Source organism: Sander lucioperca, chromosome 4, assembly GCF_008315115.2.
Source record: "Sander lucioperca isolate FBNREF2018 chromosome 4, SLUC_FBN_1.2, whole genome shotgun sequence".
Classification (NCBI taxonomy): Eukaryota; Metazoa; Chordata; class Actinopteri; order Perciformes; family Percidae; genus Sander; species Sander lucioperca.
The window spans coordinates 22,584,126-22,611,082 of record NC_050176.1 but is presented as its reverse complement, the minus strand read 5'-3'; the positions used below and the strand labels follow the sequence as shown (position 1 = coordinate 22,611,082).

At 39.8% G+C, this 26,957-nt stretch overlaps 1 long non-coding RNA gene across 1 annotated transcript; it reads left to right on the top strand.

Annotated features, from left to right (window-relative positions):
- Positions 1-532: 532 nt before the first annotated feature.
- Positions 533-22,499, top strand: LOC116048442. The gene is made up of 3 exons (XR_004104638.1): positions 533-619; positions 12,531-12,536; positions 22,488-22,499. It is a non-coding gene; the product is annotated as an uncharacterized LOC116048442 (long non-coding RNA).
- Positions 22,500-26,957: the final 4,458 nt, after the last annotated feature.

The following is a 26,957-nucleotide window of genomic DNA, read 5'->3' as shown; positions in this document are numbered from 1 at the left end:
AAGGGCGCCTCACACGCCGGGAGACGCCCGCGGGGGACGGCCGCTGGGGATGCGCCACAATAACAGGACGGTTGTGATGAGGAAGACTACAGGAAACAAAACGCCACACGCGGGCGAGAGTTACATTTTGAAATGCGTGAAAAAGCCTCGGAATCTGAATTGAAAACAACGTTTACAAGCAAAACACATTTACAAAAAAAATGCCCATAACAGGTTTGAATATTAAGGGCTGCCTAATATTCGTTCGAATATCAATATTTTTTTAAATATTCGAATTATATTTGAATTATATTTGAATTATATTCGAATTATATTTGAATTATATTCGAATTATATTTGAATTATATTCGAATTATATTCGAATAGCGAAGTTTGGAGTCAAAGCCCTAATACTTACGTTTTGTGGGCGCATCTTTACGGAGCCCCGGAGGTGACATGGAGGAAAAAAATCAAAACGCTCCGTACATCTTCAACAACTCCTGCGTGTTTCCTTTTTAGGTGCGTGGTTGTAGTCCCGTGAAAAGCAAGTGACGTTTGACAGAGTGTACAGACAACTCTTTTACCAGTTGGCCTGAAATACTCCCATACTTTGGAAGCTTTTGCTCTAACTCTCGGAGGAGTCATCTCCCTCCACTATTTTTCAAATCAAAGCAGTGAGGGCGGGTGGAGGGGCAGAGTGATAGAGAAAGACAAAGAGGAGGCAGATTAACCAGCAGGGCGCGAACAGCGCACAGAGTGGTGTGGAGGTGAATTACAGTGAGTTTTAATGGAATACTGGGAAAGTTTAATAACAATAGGACAATTGAAGTCCAGATTATGAGGCCATTTCAGCAGAGGCAACAGCTTCATATGCCATGGACATGTGAATATGGTGCTGAATTTGCCAGTATTTTAAGAAGACAAATGGTTGGGACTTTGTCATGCAATGACACAGCTGATATGCTTTATGTGAAGCACAGTGTTCTGGTGTCAGCAGAAAGACTTCTCTTAGAAAACTGTACAGTGGTGCCTCTGTCTCCATTCCAACAGACAATCTTGGATGAGCAAGACCAAAGAAAGGTCACTGTAGTCATGCCACTATTCACAGTGGTTGAGCTCTAGGAGACTGGGATGTTGTTTGCATGGAATGCATATTTTACCTTTATGACAAAGCCTGATAAAAAATTAATTGTTGAAATAAATTGTTTTGTGTATCTTTTTTACATAACATTGGCCATTGCTAATGACATACACAGTAATTAATCTAACATACTTTCATTAAATAAATCAATTCAAGCTAAAATTCAAGAGTCTACAATTAGACTATACTGAGCCTGATCTATTTTAAGAGATTTTCTTAAAATGAAGTTAATACCTTTTAGAAAAATCTCACCTGGGGTAAAACTCCCCCTGCTGCTACCCTGATTTGCATTTGTATAGCTCACAGCATTTTCATTTACATGTTAAAGCCTCCCCTAGAATTAGGGGGAGGGGGGTCATGGGGGGACAACTGCCAAACAAGGCCCACGTCAATTTCCGATGATTCACGGCAGTTTTCGGTGTTGCCTGTAAATTGCCGTTTACACTCGTAAACCTGAACTTCCACGACAATCTACAGTGCTGCTTACTGACGAAAATCCCACTTTTCATGCAGTGTTGTGAGCACCTACCAGATGCCCTACCTCGACCGATAACAGCACGACAACTTGTTGTTCAATAGAAGAAGCCATAAAGAAGAAGATAGTATTATTATTACAGTTTATTTAGTGTTATTTATTTTAAACTGACTGAAACTAATGAAACTCCTCTCGCCTACTACACTGTTTAGCTTGTGCTTCTGGTGATTCTGCTGTCTGTCATGGCGTCGTTACGTGGTCGTGGTCACGTGAATTTCATAGTCTCTTGCTGATGCGGGGTATTTAGCTCCTCTGTTGTGAAACAAAGAGGTCCCTCTTAGTGTAGGTAAAAGTAAATCAAATATATTAAGGTACATTTTCTCTGAAATGTTTCTAAACATGTATTTCTTTGTGACTGCATGCACAAGTTACATTTGTAATAACCTACCTAAAACCTTACACTAGGCCTACATTTAAAACTTAAAATAATCACATTCAACTGTAAAGAAAAGAAATAACAAAATATTTAATGAACCAGCACATTGGGTAAGTTGTCAGGATATGTGACCCCACTGTAACTGCTTAATAAAGGAATCAAACTTCAAAATATTGTTTGGGGTAGTTATGTCATCCCTTCACACTAATCTGGACACATTTTCTTATTTATAGTCATCACAGAGCCAGTACCTCAGAGGTCACCATATTTTATTGTAGGCTATTTTAATAGGCAGCCACAAAACAAAAATCAAAGCAAATAAATGACAAACTTCTATAAAAGCCAAACACTTTTGACAATAAATCATATTTGCGCTCCTTACCCCAGCTTTATAAATAAGTTAAACATGTAATAATGTTTGTCAGGATTACAAATAGGATAGTACATTCAAACAGACAGGGCCAGGAACCAATCACAGGTCTCTGTTCATTTGTCAATTAATAGTTGAAACGTTGCACAAAGTCGAAGCAATTAGCCTCCTGGTCCCGTTCATTTTTTCGCCACTATAGTTTTTTTTGACAGTACAGGCTTCACTATGGATGCACAAATATTCAAAGAGTTGCTGGATTATCTTCTTGAAGGACAATATCCAGAAAATTCTGACAAACACCACCGCTTCACCATTCGAAGAAGGGCTGCAAACCACTGCGTCGAAGGCTACAGTAAGGTATTTTACAAAATGCGTTATTATTACAAAACAATTCCTTTTTGAAGTACAGCATGACTTTTTTCTTCTTTTTCTTTATTTTTTAATAGGTCAAAAGTCCATTTGAACTAATTGGTATGGACTTGGTTAGTAAGCTTGCTGAAACAGAACAGGGGAACCAGTACATCTGTGTAATTATAGACTAATGCACAAGATGGGCACAGGCGTATGCCATTAAAAATAAATCTGCAGCGGAGGTAACTGGATGTCTGCTTAAATTCATCTACCAGTTTGAGGTTCCCCAAAGGATACTCACAGACCAGGGAAGAGAGTTTGTGAACAATGTATGTATTTCCATTTGTGTTTGTTTAAAAAAAACTTGAAAACAATTATTATTGAATGTTATTTTATGCCATATACTTTAAGTAGATAGATAGATTTTCAAGGTGGGATCATTTAACTATTTTCTTACAGATAAACACTGAAGTCTATGTGCCCCTTACCATCCCCAGACCAACGGTTTGGTGGAGAGGCTGAATGGAACAATACAGAGGTGATTAACACAACTAATAGCTTTTTATAATTTTGTTTGGCTTGTCGGTTAAAGTTAAAGCCTAGCCAAATTGTGAGAAAGTAAAATCTTCCATACTTTTTTTGCTATATGAACATGTGTTTTTCAAATTTATGTTCAGAGAGATAAAGCCAACAACTGGGATCTATATCTTGATCCAGTGATGTTCGGTCTGCGAACAAAAAAGCCATTGACAACATGTTTCTCTCCTTATTACCTGATGTTTGGCAGAGAAGCGTGTTATCCATCCGAGGTGGCTGAAAACTACATGGTTAACTGAACTTTTTTTATCTTTTTAACTTGCAAAACAACTTGTTTATATGAACTGTAAGCAAGTTTAAGTTTTCCTGTTATTTGTTATATTGATTTTAAAGGTTGATGGGGCCTTTGAAGTGGCTTTTTCAGAGGAAGAGGTGGCCGTGGATATACAGCGACAGGATTACATCCTAAACATTGTCCAGGGAAACCAGGAGAAAGTTCAGAAAAGAATAATGGCAAGAATGCAAACCCATAGTCAAAGCCTTCAGGTGGGAGACATGTTATGGAGGAGAAATTGTTATGCGGTTCAGAGAATTGCACGACCCAAATGCCAAGCAGTGGTGAGCTTGAGGATTTAATAACAATCAAAAGATATACAACCAAAGGAGTCCTCTAGGCAGCAGGCAAAACTAATCCAAAACGAAGAGGAAGCCAAAAGAACGGGAATACCGAACTGGAACACAGAGACAACGGCATAGACTCCACACACAAACACTTAAAACAATACAATGATCTGACACTTGGCAAAGACAACACAGAGACTAAATACAAGAGGTAACAAGGTAAAACAAGGAACAGGTGACACAAGGACTCAGGAACAGGTGAAACACATCAGGGTGGGGCAGACAATCACAAAGGCAGGAAAACACAACGCAGGAAGTAACACAAGACAAGATAATGGAGGAAAACAGACTACAAAATAAAACAGGAAACTGAAACACATACACAACCATAACAGAAATATAAGAAGCCAGCAAAGGAAAGGGGGAAAGCTGGACCCAGACTTCCTTGGACTATACACCATTCAAAAAGTTGAGGGAACAAGTATTGGCCTTGTTGATCGTACAGGGAAAACTTTCAGCAAGGTCAACATTGATCACCTTAAAAGATATCAAAAGGAGAACCCAAAGATCCCAGAGAAATGCCCCCCCACCCCCCAGTCTGTGACATCTGCTCCTCCTCACCTGCTTCCCCAACAACACCCATCACCACAACACACAACATTTTATTTTTATTATATTATATTATTATTATATTTAAAAAGTCATCCAAAAATATAAATCACAATCATTACAACACTTTTTCTTACTTAATCTGACATTGTAATGAACCACACATCATATTTAATGCAATAAGTATTGTCAATGTTTTTGGAAGTCAGTGGAAGATCCTCTTGTGGAAGATTTTAGAAAATGCAAATAGCACAATTTGAATTATTTGTCATTGCTGTACATTTATATATTTTCTTTGGTCTGTGTTATTCTATATTTTACATATAATTAAATTGTTTTACATCTTAATCCTCACCACAAAATACACTGTAGTGGATAGTGGTATTACCATATTCAGTTTTTCCTTGTTGTAGATGTGACTGAGGCTTGGGAAGGCAAAGATGTCCATGTACTGCTGTCAAGAATTGGGCAGTACAAATTGTTCTATTGGGACATTAGGAGGACAAGTCCCAATCAGGAACTTGAGAGTGAGGTATGCATGAACACTTCTTTTGGTCTTCAGTTCTCCTTAAAATTAACTTGTAAACATCCAAAATCTAGACCAACAGGCTAACAGTTCACTTGCTTAATCTTAGGTGATGAATGCATACCTCTACCAACTTCTCACCAAACACAATAACAAAGGAGGGAAGCAAGCAATGTTCCTTGATATTGATATTGATTCATACCCAATGACAAACATTTGGAACCGTAAAACAACTCAAATGAAGGTAGGAGGGTTTTTTGTACTGATGATCATTAAACCAAGTTGATTGTGGTTTGCTAATCTAATGTAAATTCTTTTACTGTTTTTTTTTGTTATTTTATTTTAAGTTTATTAATCCAATCCATTATGGGTCGTTCTTGGAGCAGTTCATGAGCCAAGCCATTGGATATTTGCAGTGAGGCACATTTTTGATTTTCTCATCATGTTTGTTTTTATTATTGATAGATAGATAGATAGATTTTTCAAGGCACACTCCTGGCTTAACATATTTAATTCAATTCAATTTTATTTATAGTATCAAATCATAACAAGAGTTATCTCTAGACTCACTTTACAGATAGAGTAGGTCTAGACCACACTCTATAATTTACAAAGGCCCAACAATTCCAGTAATTCCCCCAAGAGCTAGCATTTAGTGCGACAGTGGTGAGGAAAAACTCCCTTTTAGGAAGAAACCTGGGACAGACCCAGACTCTTGGTAGAGAGTAACATATGCAATAAATGCACTATGATTTCCTATAACATTTATAGGCCATTTTCCCATTGGAACGGAGGAACCTTGTGCTTGACTCACTTGGCAACGCAGCATCGAAAGTAAAACAGTGTTTGGAGTCCACATGATGTCCGGTTTGTATCATTATGAAGTCCAAGGTAATTCTTCTGTACGTGCCTAAAATAAATACTAACTTTCTGTCTTCTAAGGTCATTCATGAGACTGAAGGGATTCAATGTGTCTAGGTGGACAGCAAACAGTAAAACAGCCTTCAGAAAGATGGCACCTCTTGTGGAATATTTGTCTTGAAAGTAAGTGTACTTCCCCATACTCTGAAAGATTGCATTGCATTTTACGTCAAACATGGATGATTGATGAAAGAGGTTTTATTCCATGGATTTACATTAAAACCAACTTTGATAAAATTGTACTGGACAAATATTTTTTTTGACCATTGTTTATTTGAAAATATTCTTAGTATGCTGAAAAGATCCTGGCAGAGAAGGTGGCTGGAGAGATCACATGACCAGCACTGCAATGGCTGCAGAAGACTAAAGGCCGTTTCACATTGTACGCGCAAACAGCAGCGCTGCGCTATGAAACCCATTATTGTCAATGGCATGCGCGCAAAAGAACTGGTCTGCCGCTGCGCTGAGCAAAGTTAGGTGGAAGAACCTAAGGGACAGGTACATAAAGGAGAGGAGACAAAAAAGTGGTGCAGAGGCAGACTTGGAAGTACTTTTCCATACTGTCTTGTCTGGAGCCACACGTCAGGGAAAGACAAATAGCCAGACGCTCCGTTGTAGAAATGGGCTTTCGGAATGTTGTTGCATACGGGAAATCGTAGGCCCGACTCTCGTCAGCAGACTGTCAAATTGCTCCCTGTTGAGCTGAAAGTACCCCTGGAACCGGTCACAGTGAAAGCGGAGCTCCTTCACCAGCCCCCAACTGTTTTCTGGACCTGAGGGTCTCGTGCACCCACACCTTCTTCCTGCTGCCTTCCTCCGTCTTCTCCTCACAACCAGGGCAAGTTCCAAGGTTTTCTTTTGTTTCAAAGACAGAAACATCGTCTCCACCAAATCACTACTGTGTATCCACAATGTCACATGTAGCCTACTGCACGTCCGATGTAAACACCGGACGCAGACGTGACGTGCATCAAATATTGGCGCATGTATGACGTAAATTTGCGCTGAGCCCGGCGGCAAGCACAACAAATATAGTTGGGAATAGGACAACCTAGTGGCGAGCGCAGCGCATGCCGCGTACAATGTGAAACGGCCTTAAGGCTCTCGTACCCACCTCCGCATTTCATTGAATAACCAGGTCTATTCTTTTTTCTTTGACGCCAAATCGTTTTATCTGCTATCATAACACATATGACTGCATCACTTCTTCTTCTGCTTTGGTATGTTACAGCCATATATGGTATTATTACTGCCCCCTAGCTGTTAGCTGTTAATTTGGAATGCTGCATTTAAAGTAGACAACTTTATTTTTGTTTTTCTGTTCTTTTTTTCTTATTAATGCAGTCCTGAGTTCAATAGATGGACTTTACCATCATATTTTGGTTAACTCATGGAAATGCTCCGGAATATGGTGTCTGGGGCTGCTGGGTTGTCTTGAAGGGTGTGGCTGTTTTGTGTTTTTTTGTGGGGGTTTTCTGTATGTCTATGTGCTATGTGTGTATCTGTACTGCTCTAACGTATGAATTACGGAACCTTTACAACCCTGTATTGCATCAGTGTATTCAATCACTTTCATATTTATGTTTGATAAGTGACAGAAGGCCTACTACTAGTGTTTTTTGCACTTTCAATGGATGATGCTAAAGGATTAAAAATCATTCACTTAAACATTAGGAGTCTTTTGCCAAAAATTGACTTACTTCGTGCATGGGTTGTTCTCCATAAACCTAATATTATTACACTGTTTGAATCATGGCTTAACAGTATCATCTCAGATAACGAAATAAACCTCACAAATTAAATATATTATAAATTGGTTAGATAAGTCTTCTAACAAAGAAAAACACATACCTAAAAGACTGGATACTCGTTACACACCCGTACAGAATCATAAGGTCTGGTGTTATGTCTGACTGCTTTAGTGATCACTCAGTTGTCTACTGCATATGGAAAATCAAACTTTCTAAATTGCCACCAAGACTTATTAAAATTAGACAACATAGGAAATTAAATTTAGATGTATTTATTAATGATTTGATTGCTATTAATTGGGACAGATACCAATTAATACCAGATGTACAAGATGCTTGGGACTTTCTGCATTCTGAGTTTATTGATGTTGTGGACAAACATGCTCCCTGGAGAATTACAAAGGTCAAGGGTAAACATCTTCCTTGGATCAGCCCCGAACTTATTAGTCTGTTTAGGCAGAGGGACAAAGCGTGGTCAACATTTCGTCAGACGAGGGATGCTGCTGATTGGGAAATATACAGGCAGTTGAGAAATTTGAGCAAGACAAAAACTCGTAATGCTAAATCAAACTACTACAGAGAATGTCTCATTAGTGATTTTAAGAATCCTAAGCAATTTTGGAAAAAAATCAAAACCATTATTAATACATCAGAGAAACACTGTATTAATCGAATAAGAGTGGCTGATACAATACTTCATGACTCTTTATCTATTGCCCAAGCATTCAATCAGCATTTCTCCTCGGTCTGTTCTAACTTATTACCTAGCTCTCATTGGACTACAAGTTCCTTTGGTATTACATCACCCTGCTGCAGTTCTTTTTCTTTTAGGAAAATTTTACCAACTGAGGTTCAGAACGCAATTAATGATCTAAATGTTAACAGTGGTGCTGGTCTTGATGGAATAGAAAACAGGTTTATTGAACTAGCTTCCCATATTCTTATGTATCCACTTGCTGCTTTATTCAACATGTCATGTCTGGAAATGTGCACGCATCACACCACTCCATAAAACTGGAGATGTACTTGACCCAAACAATTATAGATCTATATCCATTATATGTTCTATTGCTAAAGTCTTTGAAAAATTAATTTATAATCAACTTTCGCACTATCTCACTACCAATAATATTCTATCACAATTTCAATCCGGCTTCAGGTCCAATCACTCCACAACTACTGCCCTACTTAAATTTACCAATGATGTGTTTTGTGCTTCAGATAATGGTGAACTCACAGGTGCCATCTTTATTGATTTAACTAAAGCTTTTGATTTTGTTGATCGTTATCTTCTGTTAGATAAGCTCTATGATATCGGCCTCTCTGAAAATGCAGTTTTGTGGTTTAATTCATACTTGCATAATAGAAAACAATGTGTAGTCCTACAGGGAAGTAAATCAGATTTTTTGATTTAAGACAGAGGAGTGCCTCAGGGCTCAACAATGGGACCACTTCTTTTTTCTATTTATATAAATGATTTACCATCAATTTTTAATAACTGTTCTGTTCAACTTTATGCCGATGACACTGTCATATATATATATATATATATATATATAAACATAATCTACCACAAATTCAAGCTTCTCTTCAGTCTGACTTCATTATCCTTCAAGATTGGCTTTTACATAATAAATTACTGCTTAACAAAACAAAGTCCTATTATATTATCTTTGGTACCAGACAAAAACTCAAATCAAAATCTGGTTCCTGTGTAATAACCTGTAATGATGGCTCTTCTCTGCATAAAGTTGATAAGATTAAATATCTGGGTGTATGGCTTGATGCTGAACTCTCATTCAAATTACACATTGAGCAAGTGTTACGCAAAGTGAACTTTGGAATCAACGTTTTATATCGAGGTCGGAATTGCTTTATGCGCAGTGTTCGTATAAAACTTGCCTCTCAACTTATACTTCCAATGATTGACTATTGTGATGTTGTATATCAAAATGCATTTAACTCAGACCTTGTTCCACTTAACACAGTATATAATAGACTTTGTAGATTTGTTCTTGGATGTCCTTATCTCACTCATCATTGTATAATGTATAAAGCACTTAATTGGCCATCTCTAAGTAGTAGAAGACACACTCACTGGCTTCAACTTATATTTAAATGTATTTATTTCAATTATCCTCCTTATTTAAAACAGTATCTTGTACCTTATACATCAAACTATGAAGTTTGGCACTCTACTCAACTCTACTTCTCTGTCCCGATAGTTAAAAAAACAATTGGCAAAACAGCTTTTAAGTTTAAGGCTCCAGCAGATTGGAATAATCTATCTGTGGAAATAAGATCAATTTCTTTATTTGATTTGTTTAAACATGCCCTGTCTGCTCATTTTAAGATAAACTGCCTCTGTTATTAAAGATGCATGTTATTTTTATATCTACTGTTTATAGCTAATGTTTATATTTGACTGTAGTTAGATATTCACTCATACTCTACTGTTTACCTATTTACTTACTATTGGCCATCTTGGCCTTTTGGTGGTTGTCATGTATTGATGAACATATGCAGGTGTTGGTGTTGTTGTTTGTTTTGTTTGTTTTTTGTTTTGTTTAGTCTTTTCACTTCTCTGTTATGTAATTATTGTGTTATATGTTGGGACCCCCTCGAAAACGAGATGGTACATCTCAAGGGGTTTATCCTAATAAACAAATTTGAAACAAAAAAACAAAACAGTAACTCAATGAATTCCTTGCAAGTGCGAGAAAACAGGTCCCGTTGTCGTCTAAGCTACATACTCAGACACAAAATCTGCGGACATGGTGGCTAACATAGCAACCGATGCTAGCGCGATCCCAAACATGGAGGACTTGATCGCTCAGGTCTTGGAAAAGCAACTAAGTGTGCTTGAATCAGTGGTTAACAACGCAATAAAGGGAGCGCTAACGGAATTTAATTCCTCGCTACAACACATCAGGGCAGATCCTGAGACAGAGGGAACTACGGTGCGTGTTCTGATGCAACCTGAGTACGTCGCGTTCACAGCCCAGCGGCAGCGGGAGTTTGAAAAAGCCCAACATGAGATACAAGCTAGGAGCACCCCGGACCTGCTCGTCCACCCGGCCACACGGAGAATAATCCACGGAGGGAGAGAGTTCGCCTTCACTGCAGCCACAGATGCGGACGTTTTCTGTCGGGAGCTGGATGTGGAGGATGACGCGACAACACGGGCCGCTCCGCCCCGGGGCCTGTTGCCGGCAGCGGAGCCAGACAACGGCGGGGGAACTTTGTGTCTGGTGCTGGGGGCAGCGGAGGGGCCGAGGCTGGCAGACCCAGCAGCTGTGGACTAGTGGTGTCTGGGCTACCATGCTAAATTTGTCCCGAGGACACTATATGTAATGTTTGGAGCCAAGCTTTAAAGGAACATTTAACCAGACTGAAAAAACATGATGGATGCTGACCGTCCAGTTTATAATCTATGTTTGTTAACAGTTAACCGGACTGGAAAAACATGATAAATGCTGACTGTCCAGCTTATTATAATATTAATATGTTTATTACTCCAACCAGGTTGGTGTGTTTTTCACATAGCCTATTTCAGAATTTGATAGCTGGTTGAGACTTAGTTCTAGGGTTTTTGTAACACTGGTCATGTTTAGCATAAGAAGTTCATTAGACCTGTTTCAAGGTACCTGTGACTTTCGACAGGAGGGGTAATTGTGAGCTGGAGTTTGCGCGAGCTGCGTTTGATGTGGTCACATATCTTACAGATAGGGGTTGGGGTCTGCGGTCGGTTAGGGTATTTTTTTATTTATTTTTTTTACCACACTTGCTCAGAGCTAACAGTTCACCCTTTGCTACAAATTTATCAGCGAATTCCAGAATGGTACTTGAGACATGTATGCGTGTAAATTTTGAAGATGGCTGAACTTTCAATCCTTTCAGTTAACATCAGGGGGCTAAACGGGCCAATCAAACAAGCTAAATTCCTGGACTATTTAAGAAGGAAGAACATAGATGTGGCGCTTATACAAGAGTCACATTTACAAAAAAGAGATGTAAATCATCTACAAAGTAAATACTTCAAGGTTGCTGCTTCATCTAGTGACAACACCAAAACCAAGGGCTCCATCGTGTTGCTGTCGCGGAAATGCGCACTCACCGTAGACAAAAGTAGTAAAGAACCATCAGGCAGGATATCTTATATATGTACCACGATAAGGAGTAGGAAAATAGCCTTTGTTTCGGTATATGCACCGGCTACATATGATGAAAGTTTTTTCCTGCGCCTAACCAATTAATTGCTTTTTCTCAATGAATATTCACTAATTATAGGGGGAGACATGAATGCAGTTCTAGATTTAAATCAGGATAGATCAGGGGTCAATCACACAAAAGCCCAGAAGCAATATCAGACATGTTTAATGCAGTTGTGGAATCCCACTATTTTACAGATATATGGAGGATGCACAAACCTACGAGTAAGGATTACACCTTCTTTTCCACACGTCACCTCACCCACTCCCGCATTGATTATATTTTGTGCTCCAGTGAGCTTAAGTCAATGTTTCCCACGATAGCAATAGAACCAGGAATTCTGTCTGATCACGATGCGCTGATAACCACATGCCATTGTGATGTGTTAGGAGAAAGATCTAGGAGATGGCAATTTAATAATTCCCTTCTCCAAAACACAGCTTTTGATGCAGAATTTAGAGCCAAACTGACTGAGTTTATATCAATCAACACCGACTCAGTTTCTGACCCTGCATTTAGCTGGCAGGAAACTAAAGGATTTATTAGAGATTTCACATCTTTCTTCGCGGTCGAAGAGAGGCAAGAATTGCGGAGTTGGAAGAACTCTGTAAATCTTTAGAGCTGTCTCTTAAGACTTGTTTTTAATAAGTATGTGTAAATCTACACATACTCTTCTAGTCACAAGTCGAACAGAGCTAAATGATCTGCTAAGAAGGAGAACTGAGTTCATAATGCACAGAGTGAGGCAAACTTATTATTTTAATGGCTGTAAACCAAGCAAATTGTTTGCTCTGAAATTAAAACAAAGCGAATCCAGAGCTACTATCAACAGCATCCGCATAGACCGAGGTATCTCAACAAATCCTAAGGATATCAGCGCCACTTTTCAATCCTTATATTCAAAGTTATATGAGTCCTCCTGCAACTCAGATCTGACACAGTGCCAGAAGTTCCTAAAAGAACTAAACCTGCCTCTCCTTGACCAAGAGGAGGCAGAAGAACTGGGTCAACCGATAACCTTAGAGGAACTTAAATCAGCATTAAAAACACTTAAAAAAGGGAAAACGCCAGGGTTGGATGGAATTCTATCAGAACTTCCTCTACAGTATTTTGACATATTAGGACCTACCATTTTACAAGCTTTAACTTCAGCCACAGAGAAGGGTACTTTCCACCAACAAACCAACACTGGTCGGAGAACAGTCCGACCAGTGTAATTAGTTATGTTATTAATTTGTTTACAATATTTTCAGACTTCAACCAGTAAAAGACAGGGTCATGGAGAGAGAGAGATAGACTCGTTAGGCATTGATGTAGGAGAGTCCACCCCGACCAATCAGGTTTTATACCAAAACGTCATGCTGCAGACAATGTACGCAGACTATTTCATGTAATAGAAGAAGCCAAAAACCTTCCAACAACGGCAGCAGTTTTATCAGTGGACTTTTTTTTTATCTTTTGACCACCTACAGTGGAACTACTTGTGGCAAGTAATGGAGAGGCTTGGTTTGGGGGCCAAATTCATTGACATGGTGCGTACTTTATATGCGAATCCCACGGCCATAGTCTCAACCAATGGCTTGCATTCTCAGCTGTTTCCCATAGAGTGGGGCTGGTGACAGGAATGCCCGCTCTCCCCCATGCTGTTTGCAATATCTCTTGAACCGTTAGCCCAAGCCATAAGGCAAAATTAAATCTGTAATGTCCAAATTAAATCAAATAGCAGCTCAATATCGTTATTTGCAGATGATATTTTGTTGTACATCTCTGATCTTGAGGACTCTATTCCAAAAATTCTTAAGATCTTCAACAAATTTGGCTCAATCTCTGGCTATAAAATTAACTGGAATAAATCTAATCTTCTTTTCTTGAACAACAGGCATGTGACATCAGCCATTAGTGTTACAATACCAACCCAAGCGAGTTGTCCAGGACAACTATGAAACTATATTAAGTAGTGTTCAAAGGGATCTGGCCAATTGGTCTGCATTGAGGCATCACTACGGTCCAGGATTACTGTTGTTAAAATGAACATAGTTCCTCGTGTGAATTTCTTCAGTACAATGATCCCCTTACCCCCACGAATACATTTCTGGAAGAAACTTGATACCTTAATTCGGCAGTATATTTGAAATAATAAACAACCTAGGCTAAAATACTCTACCCTGCAACGTACCACAAACACGGGAGGCTTGGCCCTCCCCAACCTTAAAGTGTACCACAGAGCCTTTCAGCTATGGGCCCTCAGAGTGTGGATGGACCCCTCATCTACAGTTCCATGGAGACAAATAGAGCAAAACCTCACTGTAAGTCTAAGACTGCAAGACCTTGCTGTTGCAGGTGTGTGTCCAAAAAAGTGTATGCTAGCCTATGGCCCTATTATCACCAACACATTGACCAACTTTAAACAGGTGGAGGAGCAACTACGCTACACCAGTAAGTGGCATTTGAACACCCCAATATGGTTCAATCCACACTTAATGTCTCGTGACAAACCCTTTGCTTGTGAGCAGTGGAGTGACAGAGGTATTTATACTTTAGACCAGCTATTCAATGAGAACGGTATGTTGAGTTTTGAAGACCTAAGAGCTAGTTTTGAGGTCCCCAGGACATCCTTCTACTTTTATCTGCGCTTAAGATCAGCCCTAAAATGTTATGGAGTGCCATGGGGAAACAGTCTTGAGGCACACCCAGTCATTAAATGGTTTGCTGATTTTCCTGTGAGAGGATTAGTGTCCAGGATTTATGCTAAACTGATGCAAGTATCCATAGGAGAACTCCCAATACTAAAGAAATGGGAACGAGAGCTGAGCCCTGAGGGGAACGCAATTAATTGGGAAACAGTGGGACAACATTTTCCACTGTTCCAAAAACCCAAATCACCAGTATATCCACTTCAACATGTCATAGGACATATTGGACTCCTCAGAAGAGATACGTCTCTAAAGTCATTCCCACTCCTTATTGTACTTTCTGTCAACCTGAACAAACTGGAACTTTCTTGCATATGGTCTGGGAGTGTGAACAGGTGCATGAGTTTTGGAATAAAACAAATGGTACTCGTATTACTCGTATAATACTCGTACTTGGCAAAAGTGCTTTATCCGTACCGGATACTCGTTTCAGCCGAGTATCCGGCTCAACTCTAGTAGCTACCTAGTGGACTCTCTCTGTATGTGGATATTTACTATGTATAGCCACTTAGTTAGTTTTTTGTTTTTTTGTATGTGAACATTTACAGCCAGCCACCTAGTGGATTGTTTTGGCATGTTTTCATGTGGTAACTCACCATGTCACTCAGGTGTTTCCAATTAGCCTATACAAAAGGGGAAATTGTTTGTCTGGGAAGCACACCCTAAAGCAGCCTGTCTGTGCCGCTACGCGTGGGTTGCTTCTCCCTATGTCTTTTAAATTTTGTATTATGAAATAGCCAGTAAAATAAAGGCTTTTAAAATAATTTTGAAGAAGAGTGCCTTGGATTTTCCTTTTTTCTATGGTCTTTATTGATTTGAAACTTCAATCTTTATATATTTGTACTGGACCTAAATAGTCAAGTTTTATTTTAAGATAAACAGTTTTCCTAATGTTGCTAACCATACGTTATTTAGTTGTGTCCGTCTTGCAACTTGGCATACTATTTATCTTAAATTCTAATTTAAATTGAATCAAAAAAGATTTCAATCTGAAATCTGACTTGCTTTATGTCAGATGTATTATTACAGTGTGTCTTTTTGACTTAAGCTAACTTAAGGTTCCCAGGTCGTCATTTTACAAATATATATAAAACCAGTCATGATTTCTTTAAATAGATATAATGTATTTAAATAATTTTTATTTTAACATAATGCTATGTTTTAATATATCCTATCTTAGGCCATTTAAATGCTTATCAGGTTTTGAAGAAGACAGCCTGGTCTCACAGAATTCCGTGAAATGATCACGAACTGTTAACAGCGCATTACGTGGTGGTGGCACGGAATTTGTGAAAATTCCGTGTGGCCACCACAGAAAACAATGCCAATGTAAAGTCAATGAGAAGATGACGTAGCATTAAGAGCGACTACGGTAGCGAGTAGTACGTAAGGCCGAATTTCCACGTAAGGAGGTTGGTTTGGGTGGAGGATGGGTCAAACACAGGACTTTCACCCAGGAGACCAGGGATCGTGTTCCGCATGTCATGTCTCCTAAATCCAACCGCCCCGTTCTTCTGGAGTGTCACAGAACCGTAAGCCCACCCAGGACCTTTTCCTGAACCAAACCGTCCCGTTCTTCTCGCGTGTCACGGAACTGTAAGCCCACCCACGACCTTGTCCTTAACTTAAGGGGCCGTGTTTATTTAACGGAATTCTTCCGTGGGCCCATCACGGAATGTTTTGCAATTCGGTGAAACTGCCACAGATTTTGAGTTAAGGGGCGTGTTCATTTCATGGAATTCTGTGAGATCAGGTTGTATATAGAACCTTTGTCCCATTCAATATGACCTTGTTTCAGATCCAGTGTGACCGCAACAGCTGCGCTGGATTCCAAGATGGTGGTGCAATGTACAGCTGTCCGGCATGCATCCCTGACCAATAATGGAAATACATCTGTAAACAGCATTGCCAGCCAAAAATGTATGGTAAATATTTGAATTTTGATTAATTCAGAGAGTAATTTTGAGTTATTGTCAATATTTTAATTTGTATTAATATAGAAAGTAATTTTGAGTTATTATAAATAGTTTCATTTTTAAAAGTCTTTATTTTTTATTTTTGTGAATAATTAGTTTTACAATTGTAAAGTGCTTAATTTGGGTTTATTGTAAATATTTAAAGCTCCAGAAAACAATGTTTTGAAGTTTGACTCCTTTATCAAGCAGTTACAGTGGGGTCACATATTTTGACAACCATTAAATATTTAGTTATTTCTTTTCTTTACAGTAGAATATGATTATTTTAAGTTTTAAATGTAGGTCTAGTATAAGGTTTTAGGTAGGTTATTACAAATGTAGCTTGTGCATGCAGTCACAAAGAAATACATGTTTAGAAACATTTCAGAGAATATGTTCCTTAATATATTTGATTTACTTTCAGATAAACATATGTTACTATGCCTGAGGTTGTTAATATGGTCACCAGCGGTTTACTCTTCTCCTTAGGAAGCAATAACAAACAGTGAATAGTCATACAGCTTGCAATGTATGCAGTGTTTACGCTGCTTGCGTAGACTCTCTTCTCCGCCCTCCATTGTCTACCACGCACGGGCAGACGATGTGCAGCAGCGCCCTCTGCGGTCACAGTTTCGGTGCAACCATAGACTGTATAGTATATTAGTGGTCAGCGCATCCGGTTCAGCAAAATGCAGCAAATGCGGAAGTGCCTTAAACCTGCATTCTATCTGAATTCTAGCAGGGGGCGACATGTGCGGTTGCAAAAAGGAGGTCGGTTTCTATAGAGGTCTATGGCGAAATGACCCACTTCTCACTTGATTTATTACCTTAGTAAACATTTCAATTAAGAGTTTATATTCTCAATCACTAGTTTTAAGTCTTCTGCTACACAGAATGATGTTCATTTTTTGAATTATGGTCTCGTTGATTTTAAAATCTGCGATAAAGCAGGGGGTGGTTTAGGGCGTGGCTATGATGTGATTGACAGTTCGCGGCCTGTCAATCATGTCAGAGGTTTAGCAGAGCTTATCCATGGCACATAAACTTCACTTTGGGGGTTGACCAGCTTTCGTCTTCGTGACTGTGACACTTGGTCCCCTAATAATGTCTTGTTCAACATTCGGTTGTACGACAAGACTCTCAAAGGAGTCGGCAGTTCAGTTTTTCCAGTAAGTAACGTTACATTTTGTTTTAATACTGTTTTTCGTTAGCCAACGTTAGCATCCCAATTAATATCAGTTAGCTAGCTAGATTGCACCTTGCTAACCAAGCTAGCGGGCTAACTAATAATGTTATGCAGACCAGACCGTATAAACGGATTAAAATATATATATTTAACGTTACAGTCGTATAGAGTAGGTATGCACAACAGTCTCGCCGGTGATCTGTTTTTAACCATATGTGATGTTATTGCTAATCGATGCGCGTATAATGGTAATGTTAGCCTAAAGTCAAAGCCTGATATAGCTAACGTTATAGCAAATTCATATAAACCCTATTCGCACGGGATTAGAATAATTTTGGGACCGCGTGTGATTTAGAAAGTACCCCCTCACATCTGAGTTTCGTGTGGCGCATTCGCACGGGACAAGCGGAGACTGCTTTTACTTGAATATACTGAAATATATGTACCCCGCCCGAGAGTTGGGCAACGTTACCCGGAGGCGCCCGAAGGACATGCACATACGCTATCACCCCCGCCGCAGCGGCACCCACACAGCATCACCGTCACCCTCACCTCGGACAAAGCCACGCTGGAGCGTGTCGACGGACGGGGCAGTGGGCCAGAATATCCGTTTTTGCGATAAAATGTTGCACATGAAAAAAAGATATATATTATTGTAAAGGTACATACAAGTGTTCTATATTGAAAAATCTTCAGTTTTGCAGCCAAATGTATTGTATAAAACACCAGGTTCAATATTCTTTTCTCAAAAAATCTTTTCTCAAAAAATTCTAAATACATTATTTCAGACTGTTAATGTACCTAACAAGCATGCTGTTGCAGGAGTTATTAACCACTGTTGTTGATGCTGTTACACCGATGTCTTTCTTCCACTTACTGTTGTTGTGTCTGCTAATCTATTTGAAGACCTTCTGTCAGCACATTAATCTGTTTTAAGATGAGTCACATACATGTTACAATCTATATTTACAAATTCTGTTTATTACTAAAATGTACACATCACTAAAAAAGTGTTGCATACAATACACATTGTCTAAGATAAATTTGACATGTAGGAGTATGTTTACTTAATACTGCATGTCCTCAACTGAAGCATACCTTCATGTGCAAGCTCATATATTAATATAATTCATTGTGATCTACCATGCCTTAACTACATGTTTGTCTTTACAAAGGTATCCACACTGAAAACTGAATGACCAGAGCCTATAGAAGGAAGACCTGGTGTATAGAGCAGCGTATTTGGTGCCATTCATCTTGTTGTGGAAAACAGATTGCATTGACCACATCCAAAGTTCTCAAATGTGTTCTGATTATAATGATGCCAGAAAATAATTTTCGGGTCAGCTTCTTCTGCTGAAAGAACAGACCAACTTTTAGCACTTTAGCAGTCATTGGTATTTAGAGGTTCAAAATGTGAGTCATATAATAGATCTGTCCTCTTGTGTTACTGTTAGGGCTGCTGCTCCTAGGTAGCTTCTTTGTCTTTCCTCCCTCTCTCTGTCTGTCTGTCTCTTATTGCAGGAGAAGAGTCTAGAGTGTGGGAGTCTGTGTTCCAGCTGCCTCTCATCTACCACAATCAACCAACAATTTGTGATAATACTTTTGTTATAATGAATTTTATAAATGAATCTAAAAGATTTAAGATTTAAGAAATCATATTTATGTTGATTAAAGCCAAAATAGACACTTTTAATCAATTACAAATTCTATCAAATTACCAATGTCTTCTTGTATGACTACAATATTGTGTATGTTCCTATAGTTACTTCAGAAAAACAACAAATGTAGCTTTAGAAAGACCTTTATTTCACATTGCAATGGGCATTAACTTCAAAAACTACATAAACCACAAATAACACTGGCAATATTTTTAAGATTATGTTGAATTGATAAATTAAATAATGTAGTTCACCTTTTACAATCCAGTGTACATTCCACACATAAACACTGCTGTGGGTCAAGGTAAAGACAAACTTAACTGTCACAACACATGTCTACATAATAAAAAGAGGTAGTTGAATCACTAGTGCCACATTGTTAATTACAGTAGAAATGGTTGACATTACAAACCACAATATAAAAATATAGCTTAACATATAAAGCTTAAAGCACTTGTGCAGCACTCTGTTCAGTGAAGTCCAAATGCCTGGGTAAAGAAATAGAAGCTGCCTTTACAATTACAGTGAGCATAGTGTGACAGTCTGTTGGTTGTCTGTAATGCACAGTGGAAAAAGAAAAAAAAACTGCGAGCCTTGTCGATCTTCCCCGGATTGTCTGGGTGATGCCAGAGAAGATGGACTTACTTCTGATGTATTGGGTGGATGCACATGCCATCGTGGCTCTCCACACTCCTATTTCTGAAAGAAAGAGTCATCAATTTCTATTTGAGCCCCTCATAGTTAAATATATATGCACACTAGCATGGAACTGTTAGGGATGAGCGAGTACAGCATTAGCTGTATCTGTATCTGTTAACCATATGAATTATCTGTATCTGTACTCGGACTGGGCGGGGCCTAACCCGGAAGTGGACGGGATTTAACCTGGAAGTGGGTCGGTTGTCTTGAAATGGGCGGGGCTTTAACCGGTATGTTATTTTAAGCATGCAATTGATATGGGTTGATCAGAAATTGTTATATTTATTGCTGATTAGAAAACTATTTACATGACAGCATCAGCATTGAGCTTCAGATCAATGGTTTTGATCACAATAACAAACTATATACAGAACAAGAACAATGAATACAACACATGCGGTTGCAATTATTAAGTAAAATGTAATGAACAAGAGTTTTCATACTCAACATAACTTTCTTTTTTTAACTTAATTTTTTTATGATCAGTGTGATTTTTTTTTTTTTTGGTTCTTTTTTATTTTTTTTTATTTCCACACCAGGTATGTGTGTGTGTGTGTGTGTGTGTGTGTGTGTGTGTGTGTGTGTGTGTGTGTGTGTGTGTGAGTGAGTAAGAGAGAGACAGAGAGAGAGAGAAAGAGAGAGAGGGGGGCGGGGGGGGGACTGTGTTCTACGGATCAAATAGTCCGACGCTGTTTTTCAGATCTGTTTAGAGCCAGCTGACAGTTTAAAAAAGAAAAAAAATCTCCGACAGGCAGAGACGCAACGCGAGTCGCATTCTACCAAGCACCACGTCTGAACAAACCCCACGTTTACCAGAACTCTACTGGTTAATAAGTAAGTACTACAAACCGAAGTAAAAAACAAACCTGAAGCTGAAAAAACCCTAAACGTTAACGGAAAAGACCCGCGAACCTGAGTGACTGAGGGAGAGACAGAGAGAGAGAGAGAGAGATGTTCTGTGTGTGAGTGAGCAGAGCAGGACACAGCAACACAATACATCTGTATGTGTGTAGGGGAGGGGCGCTGTGACGACTAGCCTATCACAGAACGCAGACACAGTCAGCTACCCAGTGAGGATTTTTATTCAATCCGAGCACAGATATTGACTCGTATTACTCGTATAATACTCGTACTCGGCAAAAGTGCTTTATCCGTACCGGATACTCGTTTCAGCCGAGTATCCGGCTCAACTCTAGTAACTATACTTCATTAATTCTCGGGGGAGAATACAGATGAATCAACAACAGTCTATTGTTCTTTAGTGTAACTTTAATTTAGTTAAATGAGCTTATTTCTGCTAACGTTAGCTCTTAAAAGCATGTAAAGGCTAAATGCGCCAACCATAGACTGATGGCGCAAACAGTAGCAAGACATTATCGGTGCATTATGGTTATTACAGTTAACCAAACGTTCTAAAAAACTTGGTTATACATTTGCTAATACTTAGCATTAGATAATGATAAGCATTGGCAATCCCCGTTTTGCATTTCGCTGACACTACGTTTAAATTAGAACAACGTAAACTTCGATTTGCAGAAAATTAACGTTAGCATGTTTTACCAGTGGCTAGCTAACGTTACAGCCAATTTACATGGTAACTTCAGATACATTTACTTTACAATGTGACTCCTCTTATATGTAATATAACTATGGGACAAATATATATTTAAAACCTAGCGAAGCTATATCTTACCTCGAATTATGTATGCTAGCTTTCAGCAGCAGTTGCATCCAGATTGCCAGTGAACGTGTGTAAGGTAACGAAGAGTGTAAGCAGTGTTGCCAACTCCAAAAAAAACCGCAAACTCGACGACGGATTGCTGATCTCCACAAACCAATGGGTGACATCACACATGCTCTGTCCATTGATATTATACAGTCTATGGGTGCAACACAGGATCCGTAACAGTCTCACACCAAGAGTCATCAGCTCCCCTCTGATATAGGCCTGTAGTCTGGTTAAAGAAACTGTAACCTCCGGGCATGTTGTCTGATCAGACTGACAGGTCAGTGGAAAGCGAGTCCTGAGCCGTTTTACGTGGACAGCTCCTTGGAACAAACGAGCTCATTAAAGCAATAAGCAAGACTTTTTTTTTGGTTGGCTCACCCAAATAACCATTACATTTGACTGAATAAATAGTCTCTCTGTAGAGTATCCTAAGTCACCTGGACAATGTTTGTGGAAAGAATGATTTACCTGCATTATTAGATTTTTTTCCCCACGGAGGCAGCTCAACAAGCTGTAAACACAACATTGACGTAGAGTTGATATGGCTAACATGTTAGCAAAAAGTTGCCTATTTACACATTCCGCACACACAGATCAGCATTAACATATTGGGAGTTGTGTTTGTGTCCACCTAGTCTCGCATGTCCAGATCTTCCTCCACAGCTCTGCAGAGGAGGGTCTGGCTAGTCCACATAGCATTCTGGGATGGGAGAATAACGTGCTCTGGCATTTCTTAAAACCAATCACAGTCGTCTTTCACGGCACTAGGCGCCGGATGGAACCACGGTGCCTCTGCAAAATAGCCTCTGGAAGGAACTTGTTTTGGCTCTTTTGCAGAGGCACCGTGGCTCCATCCAGCGCTTAGTGCCGCCCAAGACTGTTGTGATTGGTTTAAAGAAATGCCAATAAACCAGAGCATGTTTTTCTCCCAGACTTGTCAGAGTTGAGGCTTGGACCCAAGTGCCGGAAGACGAGGAGGAAGCAGCAGTTTGAACTAATAATAATTTAATAATAACACAAAGAGACTTACAAATATGTAAGCTGGTAAAGTAATCCAGAAAAAAAGGAACACAGAAGGAACAGGGAAAAAAATCCAGGAACACGAGGGTGAAACAAGGGACATATGACACAAGGGCTGAGGAACAGGTGAAAGACATCAGGGCAGGGCAGACAATCACAAAGGTGGGAAAAACACAAGACAGGAAGTAAAACAAGACATGACGTAGGAGAAATAGAGACTACAAAATAAAACAGGAAACTAAGCATAAAACATACACACATGTAAAACACAGAAAATACAGAAACATGAGGCGTAAAACAACAGGGAAACATAATAACACAATAAAACAGGAAAAACTGGATTTATTCATGGCCGCAGCTCCTCTTATAATATAAGGCGCTTTATCAACATTATATGGACAGTGGCCGATGCCCAATCCCCTATACCAGCCATTTCCCTAGACGTGGAAAAGGCTTTTGATATGGTCGAATGGGGCTATTTGATAAAAATACTAAATATATATGGGTTTGGTAGTAAGTTTATAAAATGGATCCAATTACTATACAGACACCCCGAAGCTGCAGTACAAACCAGTGGGCTCATATCTGACTATTTCACTCTGGGGAAGGGAACAAGGCAAGGCTCACCCCTTTCGCCCTTGTTATTTTGTCTAGCTCTAGAGCCTTTGGCAGCAGCTATAAGGAGGGATACTGAGTTCCCAGATGTAGACGCAGCTGGAATGGTGCATAAACTTATGCTTTTTGCAGACGATATTTTATTATTTGTGTCTGACCCAAATCAATCAATACCTTCGCTTTTTAAGAACAATTAGTTATTTTTCAAAATTTTCAGGATATAAGGTGAACTGGTCAACAGCCTATTGCCCCTCTTCAGCCTTTCAACCGGGCTCATTTCACTGGCCGAAACAAGATATAAGATACTTAGGCATCCTCTTCCCACCACAGTTGAAAGACCTGGTCAAAGTAAATGTTGACCCACTACTTCATAAAATTGCCTGCGATGTCAATAGGTGGACAGCACTGAATTTATCAGTGATTGGAAAGGTCAATGTTGTGAAAATGAATTGTGTCCCCAAACTTAATTATTTTATTCAGTCTATTCATCTTGAGGTCCCCATGTCATACTTAACATTGTTTAAGCAGGAGCATCCGCAAGTGTTGACTTGTGAAGTGCAAGTGAAGAGGGATCGTTTTTTGGAGAGAGCCTCCGTCAACGTTGCTACTAGCTAAACTAGCAAGCTACACGATGCCCCCCCTCAGCTGTACACCTGGCTGCGACTCGTGCCTCCTGTTCAGCCAGAAGATAGTGGAACTTGAAGCCAGAATAGCGACTCTCCACCAGATCAAGGTGAATGAACAGTTCCTTGACACCATTATCATTGGAAGTTCCCCTCACACACACACTAATGTCGGATGTCTTGATTCCACTCTGCCCTGCACTACTCTCACCCCACCACGCACTAATACAACCTCTGTCCCTGTCGTCTCTCCTTGGCTTCTGCCGAGAACCAAGTCAGCTCTGCTGACCAGCTCCACTCCACACCAGCCTGAGCCATGGCGTATAAGCAAGCACCACAGCAGGCGGTCAGGACAACGCTCAGGCCCAGCCCAACCTATACGACTAGAAAATCGCTACACCATTCTGATGAACGATGAGGAGTTCCCTCTGCTCTGCGGAAAACCTTCTCTGCCTCGTCCCCACGGCGCTCATCCTGGCCCATCCACACAGTCGGCGCGCCCCCCTTCAGACCCAACAACTTCCACGCTGGTCATCGGAAGCTCCATGGTCAGGGACCTCTACATTCCCCCTACACCTAGCGGTCCGTCCAAGGTCTACTGCTTCCCTGGTGCCAAGGTCCGTGACATCCAGCACAAACTTCCCAGCATCCTCGCCTGCCACGCTAAGGTCGACAACATCATCGTGCATGTGGGCACAAACGACATCAGAGAGAGATGGTCGACAGCACTTCGAAAAGACTTCACCACTCTCATCACCACCCTGATGGGCACACGAAAACGGATCGTCATCTCTGGGCCTCTACCTACCTACAGAAAGGGTGCTGAAAGATGGTCCAGACTGTTCTGGCTCCACACCTGGCTGAAACCCCACTGCGCTTCCCTGGGCATTCCCTATGTCGACAACTTCAACTTGTTCTGGGAGAGGCCCAGCCTGCTGAAACATGATGGTCTCCACCCAAACCGAAATGGAGCAAGGCTGCTATCTGATAACATAACGACCACACTGAAAGTTAAGTATTGACATTCTGTTGAAAATATCACAGATTCATGCCCCCCAGGTATTGATCCTAATGGCACTTTACAAGTGAATGAATCTGAAAATGTTTTCTGCAGGGTAACATGTAGTACTAGTACTATTCCAGTTATAATCAACAATAGACCATACAAAGTGTTGAATCCCCTAAGTAATAAGTTGACTGCAAACATAGTCAATTTAGCATCCAGTTCACGTCAGCCACAACCTGCCCCAAAAAACGAGACAGTGTCTGTAACTCGACTCAGATCAGTTAAATCACAGGTAACCAAAAGAGGGGCAATACTTAACAACCTAATTGGAATTACAACTACCACTGCAATGATAGAACAGGATAGGAAAATTAGATGCGGTCTACTAAATATCAGATCTCTGTCTTCTAAAGCAATACTAGTAAACAAATTGATATCCGATAATCAAATTGATCTATTCTGTCTAACTGAAACATGGCTGGGCCATGAAGAGTATGTCAGTCTAAATGAAGCCACTCCTCCCACTCATATTAATACTCAAATTCCTAGAGGCTCAGGCTGAGGAGGGGGAGTTGCAGCCATATTTGACTCAAACCTGTTAATTAATCCTAAACCTAAACTAAATTATAACTCTTTTGAAAATCTCGTTCTTAATCTTCAGCATCCAACATGGAAAACAGTACAGCCTATTATATTTGTTGTTGTCTACCGAGCACCAGGTCCATATTCTTAATTTTTATCGGAATTCTCAGAGTTTTTATCATGTGTAGTCCTAAAATCAGACAAAGTACTTATTGTAGGTGATTTTAATATCCATGTGGACGTTGACAGCAATAGCCTTAGTACTGCTTTCAACTCACTACTAGATTCTATTGGTTTCAGTCAGAGTGTGCATGAGGCCACGCACTGTTTTAACCACACCCTTGACCTTGTGCTGGCATATGGCATCAAAATTGAAGATGTAATAGTATTCCCGCAAAATCCTTTATTATCAGACCACTTCTTAATAACTTTCGAATTCTTACTACCCGACTATAAGAAATTAGATAAAAGCTTCTACACTAGAAGCCTATCTGACAGTGGTATAGCTAAATTTAAGGAAGATATTCCAACAGCACTAAACTCATTACCGTGCCGTAATATAACAGAGGATCTTTATGTAAACTTTAGTCCCTCTCAAATTGATAATTTCATAGACGGTGCTACGGCCTGCCTACGGACTACTTTAGACTCTGTTGCTCCCCTTAAAAAGAAGACGATGAAGCAAAGGAAACTAGCACCTTGGTATAACTCCCAAACTTGTAAATTAAAGCAAATCTCGCGCAAACTTGAAAGTAAATGGCGTTCCACCAAACTGGAAGAATCTCGTTTAGACTGGCAAGACAGTCTGAAAACCTATAGGAAGACCCTAAGAAATGCCAGATCAGACTACTAGTCATCACTAATAGAAGAAAATAAGAACAACCCAAGGTTTCTTTTCAGCACTGTAGCCAGGCTGACAGATAGCCACAGCTCTATTGAGCCATCTATTCCTATAGCTCTGAGTAGTGATGACTTCATGAGTTTCTTTAATGATAAAATTATAACAATTAGAGATACTATTCATCACCTCTTGCCCCCAACCTCTAATGGGTCACCTTTAACTGACAGACTGCTAGAAAGAACGACTAGACCTGACATATACTTAGATTGCTTTTATCCTATAAACCCTCAACAATTAATGCTAAAGGTCTCTTCAGCAAAGCCATCTACCTGTCTCTTGGACCCCATCCCAACGAGGCTACTTAAAGAAGCGTTACCCGTGGTTAACACTTCATTGCTAGATATGATAAATATGTCTT